This window comes from Rhinolophus hipposideros (genome assembly GCF_964194185.1).
Source record: "Rhinolophus hipposideros genome assembly, chromosome: 16".
Taxonomy (NCBI): Eukaryota; Metazoa; Chordata; class Mammalia; order Chiroptera; family Rhinolophidae; genus Rhinolophus; species Rhinolophus hipposideros.
Window position 1 is genome coordinate 6,727,095 of NC_138062.1, and position 19,608 is coordinate 6,746,702.

The following is a 19,608-nucleotide window of genomic DNA, read 5'->3' on the forward strand; positions in this document are numbered from 1 at the left end:
GAATAACATTTTTATTGGATGGAATTTGTAGGTAGAATTATATTTTCGTTCGTATTGGTTAGGATATTTTTCTCTTCCTAAAATGGGTAAATGAGAAAGTAAAATGTTATCCTGCATAATGGTAATTTTATTATAATGATGAAAACATTTTCTCTAAAAATACTACATTCTGTGGAGGAGGATATAAAATTTAATGGTTATTTCATTTCAAAGCTTTGCTCATGTTTTAAGCAGATTCAAGAGTTGCAGAGTCAAGTGCAGCATACCCTCTGATGTTCTGCAGAAATAACTTTACGCATTGGATTAGGACTCCCCTAAAAATAATGTAAATAAGATAGTTTCAAATCAAGGATTCTGGCTGCTGGCTTTTCCAGTGATGTCAAGTCAAATTTGCTCCACATTGTGATTCTGGCCTGAGCATGACTTACCAATCAAAATGATTTCACTTTTTTTTTTTTAATTGCCTAAAAAAAAATTTGATGGTATCCAAGAAAATAAAAACAGATGATTTTGATTTCTAGCTTTTCTCCTTACTGTCATTTTGCTTTGTTCCCTAACTAACACCCAGTCTCCTCAAATATCTTTGACATCAGAGTGGCTGCCTCCTAATTAAGAGTTAATTCAGAGCCACCATATAATAGGCCTCTTAGTTTAAAGAGTTAACAGATTAAATGCCCAAGTTGAGGAGGGTCTCTGGCAACAGCCTACTGAGCACCCTGGGGGCCAAGGATATCACACATCACTCAGGTCATGACTGCAGTTTCTCTAAATGAACAGCCGGAACATGAAATGTCAATGACTAAAAATTAAATTTACGCTAGAGTATCTTGCTCTAAGACTAATTGGAAGAGCCTGAAGGTATGGTATTGATTAAAATTATGGATTGTCACATCAAGGGACAAATGGCATTTTATGGTATGTCTATAAATTCAATTCAGAAGCACTGTGGAGTTAGGATAAGGACTGTAAACTAGACGATGACCTTCCACATTAAATATACATATACACACACCAGTGACCATTCAATGAATTATTCCTCACAGTAACAAAGTGTATTATATATTTAGAAAAGAAATGGTAACCCCAAACTTCTTAACATTAACACACACACGTGCAACACTGTATTGTGGAGTTATAATCTTGATTTGAGTCTTCTGCTTAAATATTAGGCTATATGCCCTTCTCATATTTCACAAACAAATCCATGTTGATTATTAATTCCCTTCAATAGATTTTAGAAGAGTAAACTATATTTTCAGTTGTCTTAGATCCAGGGTAGCTTTGAAAAATAGCTATGTATTACTATTATATAACCATGATATTTTTGATCATTTAGAAACATCTGTTATAGGAGTTACTAGTGATCTTAAGTACTCACTTAAAGAATAATAAATATCATTTAGATTAGAAGAAAAAAGAAATTGTGCAAATATTACTGGATTGCCATTTTTTAAAAATGTGTTTTACATTTAGAGACCATAAATGTCTTAAATGACAAGTTTGAAGCTATAGCATACTTATCATTTTGATTGCTTAGGTCATAATTATTGCCTGTTTTTGTCATCTGCTAATTCAGCCTATCACTTTCCATTCTGGCTGCCATGTTCTCTTTCTTTATTAGTTTACCCTCACGTGAGTGACGATTAGTCGTTTTTTTCTACATATTCGCCGTGCAGTATTTTCTCATGAATGTGTGCTGGGCCAATAGAATGAAAGCAGAAGTAGATACTTTCCGAAGTATGTGTGATACCTCTGAGAAGAAGCATTAGGAGTCATTGCCACTATTCCTATTTTCCTCTGTCGTGATGTTAGCTTGGTCTCATGTGGGTTATTCTGTGAGCCATGAATATGGCGACCATACGATTTGCAGCCTCCTGATAATGGAAAGATAGTATGGAAGATATGAGATGCACAGATTTATAGATTTTTGAGTTCAAGTCATAGAACTGGGATATGGACATGGGATGTAGGTTCTGCGTTTTGTATGATTTGAATAGAGTCTGTAGATTAACTAGTCGTTCAACCTATAGTAAAGGGAATTTTCAAACCTACATTTTTTCTTGCAGTCTAAATGATTGCGATGCCTCATATGTTTCAAAAAATCATAATCTCCATAATAACTTTTTTTTTAAAAGATTTTATTGGGGAAGGGGAACAGGATTTTATTGTGGAACAATGTTTACTTCCAGGACTTTTTTACAAGTCAAGTTGTTGTCCTTTCAATCTTAGTTATGGAGGGTACTGTTCAGCTTCAAGTTGTTGTCCTTTTAGTCTTAGTTGTGGAGGGCGCAGCTCAGCTCCAGGTCCAGTTGCCATTTTTGTTCCTAGTTGCAGGGGTCACAGCCCACTGTCCCTTGCATGAGTTGAACCGGCAACCTTGTGGTTGAGAGGACATGCTCCAACCAACTGAGCCATTTGGGAGCTCAGCGGCAGCTCAGCTCAAGGTGCTATGTTCAATCTTAGTTGCAGGGAGTGCTGTTCACCATCCCTTGAGCCACTCGAGGAATTGAACCGGTAACCTTGTGGTTAAGAGCCCACTGGCCCATGTGGCAATCAACCCGGCAGACTTTGGAGTTAGGAGCATGGAGCTACAACCATCTGAGCCACCGGTCTGGCCCCCATAATAACTTTTAATTGTCTGATTTGACATGATGAAACCCTAATCCCATTGGCTGTGTCTTGTTTTCTCTACTGTCTGATTAGATGCTGCATGATGTGACTTTACCTGTCTTACTAGCCAGCAATCTGAAGCTGTTCTATGGAGAATTTCAGCCTCGAAAGTCTTCCTCTTGGGGCTGTGGCCAGGAAAGAATGGGAAACTACTAATTCCCTTGAACTGTAAATAGACTGTTTTTGACATTTATTGTTTTATTGCAGAGCTTTACTTACAAGGGGAAAGTAGGGTATAGTTTTACTTCCAAAAATTATGAGGACAGGCAAGTTCCCCTATTGCAGAAACACAACATCTGCCCATTGAAATGCTCCTTTCCATTAGACCAGTTTCCCAGTATCCCCAGCTCATCTGTCAGTCAGATGTTTCTGATGGTACCTTGTCAAATGGTCCTGAGATCTAATCTGAGAGGTGGGAGTCCATCATATGGGTCACAGCTGTTTTATCATGGTTAAGGTTGCACACTTACAAATAAAAGTAATAGAAATCCAAACTTGTCATAGTAACCAAATGAAAATTTGTCTTTTAGTTGTTGTTCATTTTGAACCAAAACCAGTCACTGTCTGAACAAAATACATACTTAGTACTACTTTTCATATGCAAACGTTACTACTGCATAACAAAATTCCAAAATATAGGCTAATACAACTTTATCTTTTTCATCATTCCAAGTAAGATAATAACAATACAACTTTTGTGAAAACTCCTAGATAATATTATAGATAACGTCTACAATTTATGAGATATGGATCGTATTTGGTTTATCTTTCTACTTTGCAAAGCCTTGTAGAAAGATTTCCCCTAATATACAAAGGAAAGAATGGAGCTCATTGAAACAGTTTAATTTATCACTCGAATGATGGCAAAGATAAACACTCCAAATTTATTTTTCCTAGTAATTTTATTTAGTCATTTTGAATGAATTTCTCTTTCCTTGAATCTCCTCAAAGTTTGTTGGCTCTCTATCAGTCGGTAGCAGAAAACAGAGACATCATTGGATTTTCTACTGGAATGAAGTGGACACTGTATGGAAAATAGTGTTGCCAAGTCAACCAGGCACTCAAAATAGAATTAAAATCTCATGATAACTACAAGCACAATATGCCAAGAGAGAAACAAAAAAGAAATTGTTCCCAAGTGAAAGAGGAAAAGCAGCATGGAGTAGTCACACTCTTGGTCCTTTGAATAACTTGCTTTATGTCCTTGGGTGATTCATTTAATTTCCCTGGGTTTTGAATTCCTCTCTGTAAAATGAGAGGATTGGACTAAATCAGTAGTTTCCAAATTATGAACCTTGGAATAATTGCAAGGAGGCCTTGAATTCATATGCTTTCTATACTGCCACAATCATGAGGATCGGAAAGTCCATTTGCAATCATGTGGGGGCTGGAAAAATATTTTTATGTTTTTTTTTTTTCTTTTTAAAAAGGTCCTCTTTTGAAAAACTTTAAGAAACACTGGCTAAATGGTATTAGAAATCTTTTCAGATTATGGAATGCCATTATTTTATGAGTTAGATATCCAGGTGTTGAGATGTGTGATTCCCACTTGAAGTCTTTCTCCCGAAATAGTACTGTTATTGGAAGAACAGTGAAATACCAGTTAAGAGTATGGTTTTCCAAACCAGACTTTCATTTATTATTATTATTATTGTTGTTGTCGTTGTTGTTGTTGTTATTTTTTACCTTGGGCAAGTTATTTAAATTTTAATTTTCTTCATTTGTGATAACTATTTGAAAACACTTAGAAAACATTTGAAGTGTTCACCAAATACAAGATGCTTTTGTTGCTTCTACTGGTCACTATTCTTGGCCATCTAATGCTAACTTTGCAGAACAGGAACCCGGATTAGCTGTTAGGCCTGTCTATCATTGGAACCGTTCTTGCTGCTTCCTCTTCCTCTGCCCCTTTCTTGTCAGGATGCTATTTTTCTCTCTGGTTATTTTTCTCCTCCTAGGCTGATGTATTATTTGTGGCTTAAGGATCTTTAATACTTATGTAATAACTCAAGCCATGGGGTGGCTGGTTAGCTCAGTTGGTTAGAGCGCCGTGCTAACACCAAGGTTGCCAGTTCGATCCCTGCATAAGCTGTAATACTTCTTATTTTTAGAAGAGAAATATAGATTCTTATAAATAGTCAAAACCAAGCCAACAGATCACATGGAAACCGAGTAGAATAACAATGTATATTATTGTATATTCATAGAATTTTGTCTTCTTCCTCTTTGTGTTTGTAAATTTCTGAAATCCGTGAGGTTTTTTCTTAGTTCTTTCCTTCCACTGTGTCCCGTGTTGGAGGGCTTGTGAGCATGTACATTCATCCCTCTTTTAGAGAAAATGCTCCCATTCATATTCTTGGCAGTTTTCATTTATCTCTGAGTCCCAGATCATTGCTGCCATGACCTCTGAAGCTGCTAGCGGCCCTGCCAGAGCTGCTCAGTTTGCTGAGGGACCAAAGAAGTTCACTTCTCATCCAGACACCGGATTCTGCTTTTCAACTTAGGCCATGTGAGCAGATGGTTTCACTTGGAAATGGAAAGAATTGGTTATCTCTTGAAACAGAAGGGATTAGGGCTTCATGCGTCTGGATGGCTGAAGCACTCTGCTGTCAGAATTATTAAAGATGCTGCTTGAAAGTAACAGAGATTCCCCAATGGTCAACGGTCTTAATCTTCATATTAACTTTTAATCAGTCTTTTAGCAATGCCCTACAGACCTGGGTGAAGAGGTCAACTAACTTAATATTCATTAGAAAGTATGAAATAAAGGCTTCATTTTCACTTCAGGAAAAACATGAACTAATTTAAAACATAGAAGGAAAAAGTTCTCTACAAGCTAATAATAAGGGATACATTTATATTTATGTTTATATTTATATTTATATTCAACATGCTTGGCCAGCAAACACAGGATTATTTTGGTAAATCAGTATGCTATCCTTAAATATGACTATTTTAGAATAATAACCTAAAAGGAAAAACAAAAATTTGTCTTAACTGAAAACATTACAATGGTAAAAATAAATTTGTGCGGGTTGACTTTTAAAGGACTCCCTTAAATTGGCCAACAAATACACATTAAAAATGGCCTGCTCTAGGATATTTAAAAATGTGGATCAGAGATTTATGGATGCTCTTGTCACTGCTTTTAATTTTTGTAGTCTACCTCTCTACCATCTAAATATGATACTTGTATCTTTTCTACTATCTCAGAGCTTTTCTCACAAATAAGCATAGTTTTTATTTTGTTCTATCTAAAAGTGTTGTGTTTTTTTGTAGTATAGTTTTTACTAGACAATATCTCATTCCATAAACAACTTATGAATGAAAATGATATATCTTGGTATATGTTCTTCTTAGGAGTTGGTCTACATGGAATGTATGTTACTTTCCTCAGTTGCTAAAGAAAATAAAAAGAAAAAGGAATACAAATGCTGCCTTACTATCAAGTTGATTACAAATAGAATTTGATGCAAACTAGGTTTTTTGGCAAATTTATTTATCTCCAGAATAACAACCACTATTTACTGAGTAACTGTTAGTTTTCAGTAACTGCTAAATAAGCATTTTACATAATCACCTTAATTTTTCACAAATCTACTTCTTGGGAGGTAGATTTACAATTAGGATTTTACAGTAAAAGGAACTGGAATTTAGAGAAGTTAATTAACTTTTAGATTATCACATAACAAGTAAGAGATTGTATCAGAACCACTAGGAATGATATATAGTAGAAATTGATCATATCAATTTGACCTTTTGCATTCATGGGAGCTGGTTTAAAATCTGCGTAAGCGTTGTCTCCCTAATTCTGGAGATAGCAGTCAGCAGGACAGATGGTTGGATAGAGATGAGAGAGCTGAAGTATGGAGGAACGAGGAGAAACTGGGCCCATCAGCCACACTGGACTCTGGGGCGATAGCCTGGAAGCTGTGTCAGCCTCTTATGTCTGCGCCTCCAGTTATGATGACGAGAGTATTGTGCAAGAGAATCCAGCACCGTTTGTCACAGAGCTAGACACACATCTGATCCAGGAGTTGGAGAAGACAAAGGAAGATGTGCTAGGAACTGGAGGAAACTTGTCTGGCAGCTGTCCCTCACAATAAGCGGAACCAGCAGATAAGTGACAGCATGTGTGATGTGCAGTAGCACAGGGACACCTGCACAAAATCGATATGGCTTCCTGAAGCATCTGTGACCAAGGCTAACTTGGAAATAGCAAGAAAGGGAATCGTGGAAAGTATAATCCCAGTTTACCAATTTAGCTAAATTGACCAATACTACAAACCCAGGGTGAATCCATAAGACCGATCTTTCCTGATACCAAAGCCTATTAACTTCTCTGCGAGGATAACTTGTCCCATTTCCTGATGGGTTAGTAGTGTTGTTTTCAAATTTGTTTTTGTCTGTGTAACCAACTGTGCACGTAATTTTTCTCACTCCCAATACTCCTGTAAATCTATGCAGTTTGGGAAATAAAGGTGAAGATACACTAAGCTTTCACTGATCAGATTTTAAAATCTCCCTAAAAATGAAAAAAAAAAAGAAAAACACCCTTATTTTGGATGCAAAATAAAAATGATTTAAACTAAAATCACCTCCTCCTGCCACCCTTCCCACCTCTTTGGGTTGTGTAGGGGTTCAGAATGAACCACCTAAGATATACCTCAATTTTTTGCAGATTACTTTGAGCTAAAGGCACCAGAGACCCTGCGGGCTCAAGAGAAACTTCTGCCCCCCACCCCCCGCTTACCTGTCTAGAAGAATTTAAATTAGGAGCCTGGCCCATGTTGAGCATTATCACTAGAAATGACTTTTTACCTATGTCTGTGGATGATGGTCAAATTGTTAATTACTGACCTTGTCCTCTCCCTGCAAGAAGAGAGAATTGCTTTCTGCGGCTCCAAAGTGTATTACCTGGTCCCTAGCTCAGGTGTCTTAAATACTTCAATTTCCTTTTCTGTCTCTAAACCTCTCTGTATGTGGGGTTTCTATACATATGTGTGTAGTCAAATTTGGCCATTTTCTCTTGCTGATGTATCTCATGTCTGTGTGATTATTAGACCAGCCAAAAGAATCGTGAGGGCGGAGGAAAGTTTCTTCCTCTCCCACAGTTGGGTCAGAAGAGAACCCCAGAACCGTATCTACTCCAGGGAAGACTTGCACTGCTACCTTCTCCGAGTGGCCGGACCATGGCTACTATTGGGAATAAACTCACCATTTTCTTTAGTCTTACTTCCACCAACAACCCCATGATGTCCAGGACTGCCACGTGATTCCTTGTTCCCAGACTAACCCCTACATGTCTCTGTAGCACCTTTTTGGCGTCTGTCAGTCACCCCTCCACAACTTCAATGGGCTCACTATCAGTCTTCAGCAATATTTTCACCATTTGTCTGAATACCTCCCTCGTTTCTTGCTATAACAGAAACCTAGCTCTCCCCTGAAGACCCAGAATTTTCTACACCTACCTCAATGGTAGCTATTTTCCCTTGTAAGCTTGTCGTTTCACTGGCTGTGGAGGTGAAGGAAATCATCCTTCTGTTCTAATCAGGCATTTCCAAGCCAATTTCTTTCCTATATGTTCCCCAGCTTCAGGTTTTATGGTGCCCGACCATCCCACCATCTACCCTTTCTTGTTGCGGTATCTGCAGAACCCAGGACCCTGTCCATCTTTATCTGAAGAGCTTCGTTCGTCACTGTCATTACGTTACTCCCGAGCAATTCCTGGTGGCTTCGTTTTCCACTCCACGAAACAGGCACGTTTCCAGCCTCTCAGTCCCTTCATCTTTTTTTCCCCTACCGAAAGTCATGTCCTCGACTCTATTAACTCACTGTCTCTGTAACTCTTGTCGTTATTAATAATGATATCATGTGATCACTCCATAATCTCAATTTTGAGGATCCTGTTCTCAGAACACCAGTTACACCTCAATTTATGCCTTCGATACACAGTGGAATGTCATCCCTCTTTAGACCGCCAGCGTATTGATTCACTTTTCTTGTTCGTTACTTTGAGGTGCTCATAAACATCATTGCTTCGAATACCTTCTATATGCTCATTGTGCCAAACTTTTTCTTCCTCCACATTTCTTTTAACTGCAACTTCCTATGTCAGGCACCCACTTGGCATTTGGTTTGAATGTTCACTAAGCAACTCAGACTTAATGTGTGTCACACTGCGTTTCTCCTGCCCTTTGCCCCAACACGATCCTAATTCTCTTACCATCTTTTACTTTTCAGTTAATGTCAGTTCCATCCTTTCAGCTGCAAAGACCAAAGACCTTGGAATTATCCCTTATTCTTCTCTGTCTTTTTCACAACTCATATCCAATCTAAAGGTAAATTCAGTTAGCCCTACTTTCAAAATATATCTGGAACATTACCTCTTCTCGTCACTTCCAATGGCATCGCTGTTAGGAAAGCATATTTTTGCCTGGATGACTTTATCCTCCCCACCCTTTTTTTTGGTCTATTCTCAGAACATGACAATCAATCAAAACTGTCCTATAGAAACATCAGCCAAATCATGTCACCCTTCTTGAAAATGTCTGACTTCTAATATCACTCAGAGTGCACAGCCACAGTCATTAAAGGGCCTAGAAATCTCTCTGTTACCAGACACTCTGCTTCCTCTCAAACATTGTTTCCTATTCATTTTGCACTGGTAGAACTTTTGAATAGGATATCACAACCTCAGTTTCACCCTCATTCCATCTGGAGTGGTCGGAAAGCTGAAATCTAGACCCAGATTCTCCGTAGTCTGGGACGTGAATGGTTCTCACCAATTAAAAATGCACTTGTGATCAATTTAAAATGTGGAAGTGAGCTGGAGGCCAGCTTCTTTGCTCTGTCTGCATGAAGGTGGTGGCAGGTGTAGTGGTGGCCTCGGTATCCTAGAAAATGTCCTTGTTTTCATGCATATCTTGACCTTGTGGGGGCATCGTGGTGATAGAGTAGCCACCTTGCTGTTTTCCCCGTTGCAGCTAAGATGGTGAGTCCTTCCCTGAATCTGAACATTATTCCGTGTTAAGTATTTTGTTCTGTGTGACATACACACAGAAATTTCTGTTTCCTGTATGTAGCTATTGATGTCTACTCTCTCACTTAGGTTTTGAGGAAAATGTCATTGTCTCCGTGAGAACTTCATGGCTACTCTGTCTAAAATGTAACCTCCCCTAACACCCTTCCTATTTCCCTTCCATGATTTATTTTTTCTTAGCACTTTCCACTTGTTATTATCCAGTCTGCCTGATATATTTTACTTGTTTATCTTATTTATTGCTGTTTCCGCCTAAGAATGTAAGCTTGATAAGGACCAGACTTTTTTTAATGATCAGGTACTGTGACTCTTTACTCTGTATTCCCACTTGATATCTTACATATGTGCAAAAGGATAAGAATATATATGCACCTAGACTGTTGTTAGATATGTGCATTATTTATAAAAAGCTAGGTTTCTTTAAATTGATTTGGCCTCATGGCGTGAGTGAAATGGTGCTCAGTATTTCAGCAAAGCATCCCTTCTTTTTCAGAGGGTAACAAAGCAGTGCTATGTTTCGGGACTATACTGAGAAATTGAAACAATAGCTACAAAATCTGAGAAGTATCTTGAATGGAAGAAGGAGTCCATTGTTATGCTTTTTGACCTCAGATTCCATTTGAAATAACATGAGAAAAGCATTTTAGTTTTCTGGTTGACCCCAGATATTTGGTTGGTTTCATCAGGCTTTAAAGATTTTTATTTTTAGCTGCTTAGCTGCATTACAATCTAAGTTTCCAGATTTTTCTGAAATGTTCTCTGTAGATTCTTTCTTCATTATATTCAGCATCAAGTAAAAGAACAAGACAGCAGCAGAATCTATAGGGTCACTTGCCTCCCAGCAAATGGGAAAAATTGACATTATGAAATGCAGCCTGCCTGCCTTTCATTCTTTATATTCTTCTTGTCCTCAGTGGCTTTTTTCAAAGGCCATGAATACTTCCATTGCAAATAATTGGTGCTATCCATCCCCCCAACAGAAACACAGACACAAACATACTCGGTCATACATATTCACAGGCACACACACACAAAGATAGAGTAGCTCTCCCCTAACACTAAGGGGGAAAAAAAAAAGAAAAAATCTTAAAAAGGAAAATCAATGCTTGACCTTTCCAAACAAGGGAAACATGGTGGTTTTTATTTTTAGTATCTGATTTTTAACATTAAATTCCATACTTAGAATTAGTCAGAAGAGATCAATGGCTCATTTCATTATTATTGAGCATCAGGGAAGTTGCAAAACCTCTCCAAGGATTATTTTGGGGTAAAACATCCAAACACAGAAATGGTTTTCTGGTATGCAGTTGGGTGGAGTTGAGATGTTCCTTTCTCTTGTACCAGGTCACTGATCAATTGAATTAAAGCAAGAAATGTGGTTCCTTTAGGGCCTAAGAGTTGCTGGTATCGATCTTCTGCTTCTCCCGCCCTTGCCCCCCAGGTCTGTGTGACTCTTGTGATGCTTTCAGAATCCTCTGATGTAATTTTCAGAGAAACAGATTAAAGGCTCTGGAATCAATGAAACTGCTGGAAAATGAGGAAGATGAAGGGATCCCCAAACTGGCATAGTATGACTATAAATGTAAATTTCCATTTACAGATTAAAAAGTCAGTAAAAAAAACCTAGGAAATTCTAATATATAAGTATCTGAAAATACAGAGGTTTCACTTACATTAAAAGGAAACATGGACAAAGAGCAAAGATCTGTTTAAGTCATTAATATCAAACTACTTGTCCTTTCCTGGGTCACATTTCCCCCAGGCCTATTTAGGGCCCTTTTTCCAAAAGCAATCATTTCTTCATACTTCTGTGAGACTGTTCCTACCACAAGCACCTGTGAACTCCTTTCTTTACATCTGAGAAAATGAGATACCTCTTATACACTTTTAAAATGAGGAAAAAAAAGTCAAAATATTTATGATGTCAAAAACAGAATAAGGATTTTTTTTCCGTGAATTACTTACTTCATTAAGAAAATGAATGGTGATTATGTTTCTTGAAGGTTCACTGATTCACAGTAATTGAGATCCTTGTCTCCAGTGCCAAAACAAAGAGAAGAGCAATGTAATTTTCCTGTAATCATATGACCCTGGAAACCAGTCCGTAAACTTGAAGCCAAAGCAGATTTCTTTTATTAGATTGATAAATAACTGTACAAGCATCTGCATTTATAGCTATAGGAAATTTTCTTGTAAAAGAAAGCAATCTAAATAGCAGCGGGACAAAAATGTAGGTAATTTTCTTTGGGAAAAGAATCATCAAATTGTTATGGTTTATTCTTGGTATACAAGAAAATATAAACATAGTCCCTTAACATCTAGCCTCGTCCCCCCACTGACTGAGAGAAGCTGCTCAACTCTTAAGGTCTGCGCCATATCCACAAAGCTTTGCTGAGTACCTAACTGCATTTACTTAAATTTGCGTTAATCACGATCTTAGAAATAATGATGACCATGGAGGTTTTTCTGGGTAGTGATTTTTATTTTTCAAGTATTGTCTAAACTTAAAACTATAAAAAACCAACTGGTTCATAACAATCTAGTGCGTGAACACCAACTATCAGTCTACCTAAAATAGCTAGTGAATGTTAAGTGAAACAAGCTTGGATTTAAAAATGAAATACAAGGCAAAACCTTCAGTTTTCAATTATCTTGTGAAAAATATAAGAACAGTATGTAAGAGTCACTGAAGATTTTTGGCATCTTGGAAAATGTTTGGTAAATACCTTAGAATACTTAAAGCTGATTTCAGATTTTTGTTGATTTTATTAAACTCAGACTTTTAAACTTATTTGTAGATTTTCATTTAAAGTTATTTTATCGGATGCAGAGAGGTCACATTTTCTACAGATTGATTTTCCCATCAAAATAAACAAAAACAATTGTACTATTTAATTATTGATACTATCTATGCCTGAAATTTAGTCTATAATACAATTTGGAATTGGTCAATGTATATACAATATTTTATATAAATGCTCATTGGATGATTGATTACCAAGAGTTTAAAAATTATATCTAGAAAAGTGAATACTGAGTTTCCAATATTTTACTACTTAAAAAAGAAATCAATACCCAAAGAGTACTATACTCATGTAGTAAATCTGACATTTGGGTCTGCAATATTATTATTATTATTTAATTTATAAACCTCTGAGCTACATTTCTCTTGATATCAGCCATAAGCCAGATGACTAGGCAATGCTGCTTAATTTTTGTAGTAAAGAACCATCATGTTAACTCATTAAGCTATAAAATCTAGGAGCAACTAATTTTCAAATTCCAAAGCCTTATGGTCTTGGACAAATCTGTAAACTGTCAATTGTAATCTGTACACTGGGACTAGTTCACAGAGATGCTATGATCCCCACACCTAATAACCTGACACCTAGGAGGATTTCAAAGACTTTATAACCAATATAATTTTTAAGCATTATTAATAACTGGCACCAGAATTTGTTTTATCAAGTCACTGTCTTTGTTAAGAAAACATTTTGATGGTCCAACTGGTTATCAAAAGACAGACAGGCCCAAAGGCTGAATGTAGAAGAAAAAGGCAGAATAAAGCCATTTCCTAATTGTGGTATAAAACAAAATGCAGAGAATTTAGTTTAAGGAAAAACTAAAAGACATAGAACTTAAGAAAAGGCAGCACATTTTCACATAAAAGTATTAATATAATATTGATGGAATTATAGACATGCATGTCTGAAGAATATTTTAAGCATAGTAATTCTAATATTCAACTAATATATTCAATATGTTAAATGTAATATTCTATTCTAATTTATTCTTTACAGCTAATAACTCTCCTTCTCCACAAGCCTTCAGTACAAGCTTCCTTAGAAACAAATACAATGACTTGTGTAAGTAGGTCCACTCCTGTGCCTCACCATAGAAACCAAGAAATGGAGTAATGGAGTTGATTGGGTGATACATCTAGGTGCTATGAGGTCGAACAAGAATAATTCTTCAGAATATTATTTTTATTTTTTTAATTCACTGGAAGCTGAAACTCAGCAGCTGAAGAAGCTGGAAAACTTTTGCTGGTAGTGATCTCCTTTTCTCTAAGTTCTCAACCAGTGGGGAAATAGATACAAGTGTCAGATGGAAGGACATTAAAATTGGTCTCACTATATATTTTACAGCGGAATTAGCTGAACTGGAGAATTTCCCTTGCCTTATGACTTGAATCCTGTGTCCTGTTGCCTTCCCTTTGCTCACAACTGTAGCCCTCTTGCCTCGCCCTCTGACTTGATGGGGCAGTGCTTTCCCCTATAAGTTTACCTTCTTGAGGCCAGAGAAGAATTTGTCCATGTGACAGGACATTCCCAAAGGGAGAACCTCAGTGAGGTGTTCCTTACATTCTTAGTTCCTTTCTTCTGGTCATAGTCTTGAGATAAATGATGTCTTCCTGTTTAGGGAGAGACTGGATGGTCTCTAGGAAACCTTCTCATGGAGGCTTGTTGTCAGGAGGACCAGGTCTTCCCTAATATGACTCAGGTGTTTGTTTTCTTAACCCATGGTACTTAACAGTCAAGGCTCTGGTCTCCAGGAGTCTCATTTTCAATGCAGGCAGCATCTCATTTTCATCCGCTCCTTTGTGTTTTCTCTTGGGTCCACTGGTAAGTATTAGGGAAAATGCCTGTTCCCCACTTCTTGCCTTTTTATAATGGGGAAGAAATGTCCACTGTGCAGGAGTAACAGGGTAGGAAAGTTTGTAGATTTTCCTTCCCAAAGAAGGTTAAAGAGACCGGGGAAGAAGCTGGGCATGGATGCCTCCTCCCTGTGCTGGTTTCTGGGTAGGCCAGATGCCTCTGTTCAGCCCTCCAGGCCTGCTCTCCACTTCCTGTTAGCTTGGGTCCACAGAAGAGGTTGACTTGTGTGGAATATATCAAGCAATCCTTTATGCTCTGGGTGTCTATGGCCAATGGGAAGTTGTGGCAGAAGATAGAATAGAGGCAGAACAATGAGTTCCAGTTGGTATTGCTCTGGCTGTCTCCCTAAAGGGTTATGTAAGTCCTCTCAACTGTGGCCCTCTATGTGTGACTCTCTCCTTCTGAGTTTTGTAACTGCTTTGTGCTTAGGGCTAGAAATAGCTCTTCTGTGACCAGCTCATGGGTTTCTGGCATCCCTATGACCTGTCCACATATTTCTAAATAGTTCTTTTATTTGACCTTACTTAAATGACCTTGATTTCAGTCTGAGACCATGCCTGCTACCCAGAGCAGAGAGTTGGGAGAGATAGGTGTAATTCAGAAAAGTATTAGAAGCCTGATTTTGACTCTTAATTTCAGCGTTCATTCTCTAATTTAATCACACGCATAATAAAGTTGATAATAACTCTCATTTCTCTTATGCCAATGTCTAATTTCAAAGTTGGTTTAGAGCTCAAAAGGAGATGGGAGGAGTGTTATTTATATGTCCCTGTAAAACTCTGCTGTTGGTGCATGGCCAGTAACCTTAAGGAATGGAGAAGTGTTGGCATTTGAGGACCAAAAGACTACGTGGAGTGTGAGGTCCCTGCTGTGGCCATCATTGGAGCCACGAACTAGGGACGATTCCAGTAAGTAAGATTCGGTCTTCAGTTAAAGTAGTCTTGGCCATTTTTTTCCCTTTGGCAGTTTGAAACAGCTTATTTTGAGCTTGTACAGCTGTACATGTTTGTTTTTAACTGGCATGATCTTCAGTAAGACACCTGGCCTTAGCATATCGACTGCCGTGTTTAACCTTGAACTACGTGGAGGTAAATGTGGCCAGGACAAGGTTGAGATCACAGTAAAATCTCAGCTCAAAACAGACAGTGCTCCAGCATGCGACTATTTGGACAGTGGTGGGTGTGATACATTTTCTTCCCTCTGCAGGATGTTTCTCAGTTAGTTCTTCAGCTGTCCAGTTCTCTAAGGAGCAAAAAAACAGTCTTCAGTGTCGAATACTGACTATTATTAGAATGTTGTATATTATTAGGAACTGGCCCTTTATATTGCTAAGCAATAGACATTAGAAGGTGGCAGAAGATTGGCTGACACAGATTTCTCAGTCTTCTTTGGAATTGTATAAAGGTCAAGGACAGGGGATCTGGGCTTCTTTCCATATGTGACCTCAGGTTGACTGTCACCTTCCCCTCCGCTTTCTCGTAATGTAGGGTCTCACATTTACTCTGCTTTATTAATAATATAACCTACGATCATAGTTTTAGATTTTCAAGGTTCTGATTGAAGTTTCAATCACAAAAAATGAATAGACAATTCATAATTAATAGAAACCTTACCGAATAGGAAGTATTTCATTTTCTTGGGCTGAGAGAATCATGGGTGGATCATTAATCTTAGGCCGCAAGGCAACCTAGGAAGGCTGGAGGCTGCATGCTTCGGTTCATTCCAGGAAGACCTGAATTGGTTTTGAACAATATCCTTGGGGTTATTGAAGAATGAGAGAAAGGGAAAGGAAAGAAAAGGAAAGATAAACAGGGTGATTCCACTGGGAGAACTGTTTTGTTTATTGAGCACATACTGTGCGTGGCTTGGTGCCGAGAGTGGCCAGAGACAGTTCCCGCCCTCGGGGGCCTAATAGCTAGTGAAAGAGACAGTTGGTGCCAATATAATAAATTAAGTTAAAATGTGTATGTGGACAATATCTGAGATTTATACACTTTATAAGGAAAAATAAAGCAAGAAAAGGAGAAAAGGAACTGGGAAGCCTTGAGCTATTTTAGCATAAGATGTTTAAAACAAAAAAGTATTTGAGGAGAGACTTCAATGAAGGGAAGAAGCCAGGCACACACATATGTTTAGGAATATAAATCAGATAAAGAGAACAGCAAGTACAAAGATCCAGAGGCAGGAATGTGTTGGGTTTCACCGAGGTACAGAGAAAAGCAGTGGGATTCAGGCAATGAATGTGTGCAGGCATGACGGGATATGATACTAGAAAAAGCTGAGATGGCTTTTCTACCTAGCCTCGTCCCTGCCCAGCTGTGTCTGCCCTACCCAAGGCTGTTACAGGGGACTATGCTGTCCTATTATTGATCAGCCTCGTAACTGTATTACCAGTCACAATGTAAACCGCTGGGAGCCAGAAAAATCAAATGTCAAAGATGCACTCTCACTAAACACCAAAACACTCTATTTTGGCCCCAGCTGAAAATTCAGCCCTCAGGGTATTATTACGGTCTCCAAATGATCCTCCCGGATTTCCCAAAATTTCCCGGTCAGTGCACTAATGGGGAGGGTTAAGGAACACGAGTACCTTCTGTCTGACTTCTGATTTAATGAGATAGAGGTACTGAAGTCAGAGAGACAAAGAGCAATGAAGTTGAACTGGAGAGATGTCCACTGACCTGAGGCTACAATCAGTATTCCTAATATGCTCCCCTTGGATTGCAGGTACCAGCCCAGGGCCTCTTGCTGGGCAGAGCCATCCCTGGTAAGCTCACAGCACGGAGGGTAGGGAAAGGGAGAGCCCAGAAGGGCAGAGCCACCCCCAGCCTCCCAGACCGTTGTATATAAGCCCCTTCTTCATTGGGAAGCAGTGAGAGAGCAAGTGAGGGGAGGAAGATGACGAGAAGTTGCTCTCTCAGATCTTCTCAGGAAATCGAAGGACTTGGGAGATGGTTCCCATTAATAACTGTCTACCTAACTCCCAATCCTTCAGAATCCCTGAGTAGAATTTGGGCAATTTGAGGCTCTCTCCACCGGTGGTGATCAAGCCATTTTCATTTAGATTTCAAAGGGCAGGGTACCTCAGCTGACCTACATGACATGTGTGAAGTCATGTTTCCTTTTTAAGGAACTTTCTAACACTGGTTAATTTTTGCCAGATTGGATGCATTTACCTTGGACAATTAAAACTATAAACCCAAATTAGGGTTAGGACAATAATTAGATCCCTCACAATCTTCATTATCACTGGGTATCTGTATCCTTTTTATAGGGGTATATTGTAAGCATTACTACCTAATGGACTCATGAAGCACTTACTGTGAAAATAATCATGCAATGATATGACAGTTGAATACCAGAAGGTCCCCACCCCACCTACAAATGGCCCTATTTTTACCATTAACACGTTATTACCATGTTTTAAATAGCAAGCCATAATCTGTTATAGTAAAATACAGCCTCACAGGCTCTGCCCTGGGTAATATTTTATATCTGATGTCCAGTAACTACGTGAGGAACAATTTAAACGAGAAAGGAAATATATTTTTAAATGCAAAATTATTGATGTGTGTGTAAGTGTATATGTGGGTAATACTGTAGCAACTTGGGCTCTTTTTGTTTTAAATATTTGGAAACTACATTTCTGTATTTAAAAGCACTTGTCTCCCATCTGATAAAATTATCCCCAGGATTGTCTTAAATTAGAACAGAAGCAGATCTAATGGGATAGATTTCATCTCCCAAACTGCTGACAGTGGGAATTTATCTCAAAGGTTTCTTTCTGTCTTCCTTTATGTGAAAGTGCCCGTAATGGTCTGCCATCACATGCACAGATCCTGCGTCCCCAATGCACGCAGTGTGTGTCACTGAGCACATTCATTCCTGGCACCAGTGACAAACTTTACCTGAGGGGGCTTGGTCATGGGGGCCAGGGAGGGTTTGTGATGGCCAAGGAACTGTTGGCAGCCCTTTCTTCTCGCCTTTTCACTTAGCCCAATCCATGGACACAGCTCATTGCGTGGCTGGAACAAAACTGTTGTAAAGAATGACAGATGATTTTTTTCCCTTTTAAGGCAAGCCTGGGCACTTGAATTTTAGAGGAGACGAGCAAGTAGAGAAAAGTGTACAGCAAGCATTTGAGATGTCCATGAGCTCTGTGCTCCCCGTAATGTAGCAGCCCCTCCCTTTCTGATCTCTGAACACACACCGTTTTGGTCTCTATTCAGTGGCCCTGCCTCTGGCATCTGTGCTGTCGTTTTTTATCGGCAGAGCCCACATAATTGTGTGTGGAGACGCACTCTTTATAATTGGTGACAGAGATGATCACTAATGAGGCAAAACTCAAATAGCAGCCCAGATAATGTGGCAGCATAGCAGGTTCTGCTTCTAAACAGCTGCCTCATTTCGCTCTGTTAAATGACCAGTTGTCAGGAAGTGCTTATGGATGTGGTGTAGGAAAAATATGTGTATTTCCCAACCTCTGCCCTCTTGACTTTCTTCCTCTTATTTTCAACAGAAGATGTCAAACACATTGAAAATAATAAAATAACAAGTCTTGTTTAATCTCAGTCTCCTTATTTAACCAATTGACATTTTGCCAATCTTTCTGAGGTCTGTTTTTTTTTTAATTAAAGTTTATTGGGGTGACAATTGTTAATAAGGTTACATAGATTTCAGGTACAATTCTGTATTACATCATCTATAAATCCCATTGTGTGTTCACCACCCAGAGTCAGTTCTCCTTCCATCACCATATATTTGATCCCCCTTACCCTCATCACCCACCCCCCACCCCCCTTACCCTCTGGTAACCACTAAATTATTGTCTGTGTCTCTGAGTTTTTGTTTCTTCATTTATTTTTATTGTTCTTTTGTTGTTTTCAGTTTTATATACCACATATCAGTGAAATCATAGGGTTCTCTGCTTTTTCTGTCTGACTTATTTCGCTTAGCATTATACTCTCAAGATCCATCCATATTGTCGCAAATGGCACTATTTCATCTTTTTTTACCACCAAATAGTATTCCATTGTGTTTATATACCACATCTTCTCTATCCAATCATCTGTTGAAGGACAATTTGGTTGTTTCCATATCTTGGCCACTGTAAATAAAGCTTCAGTGAGCATCAGAGTACATGTATCTTTAGGGATAAATGTTTTCGGATTTTTTGGGTAGATACTCAGAAGAGGGATTGCTGGGTCATATGGTAATTCTGCTTTTTAATTTTTTGAG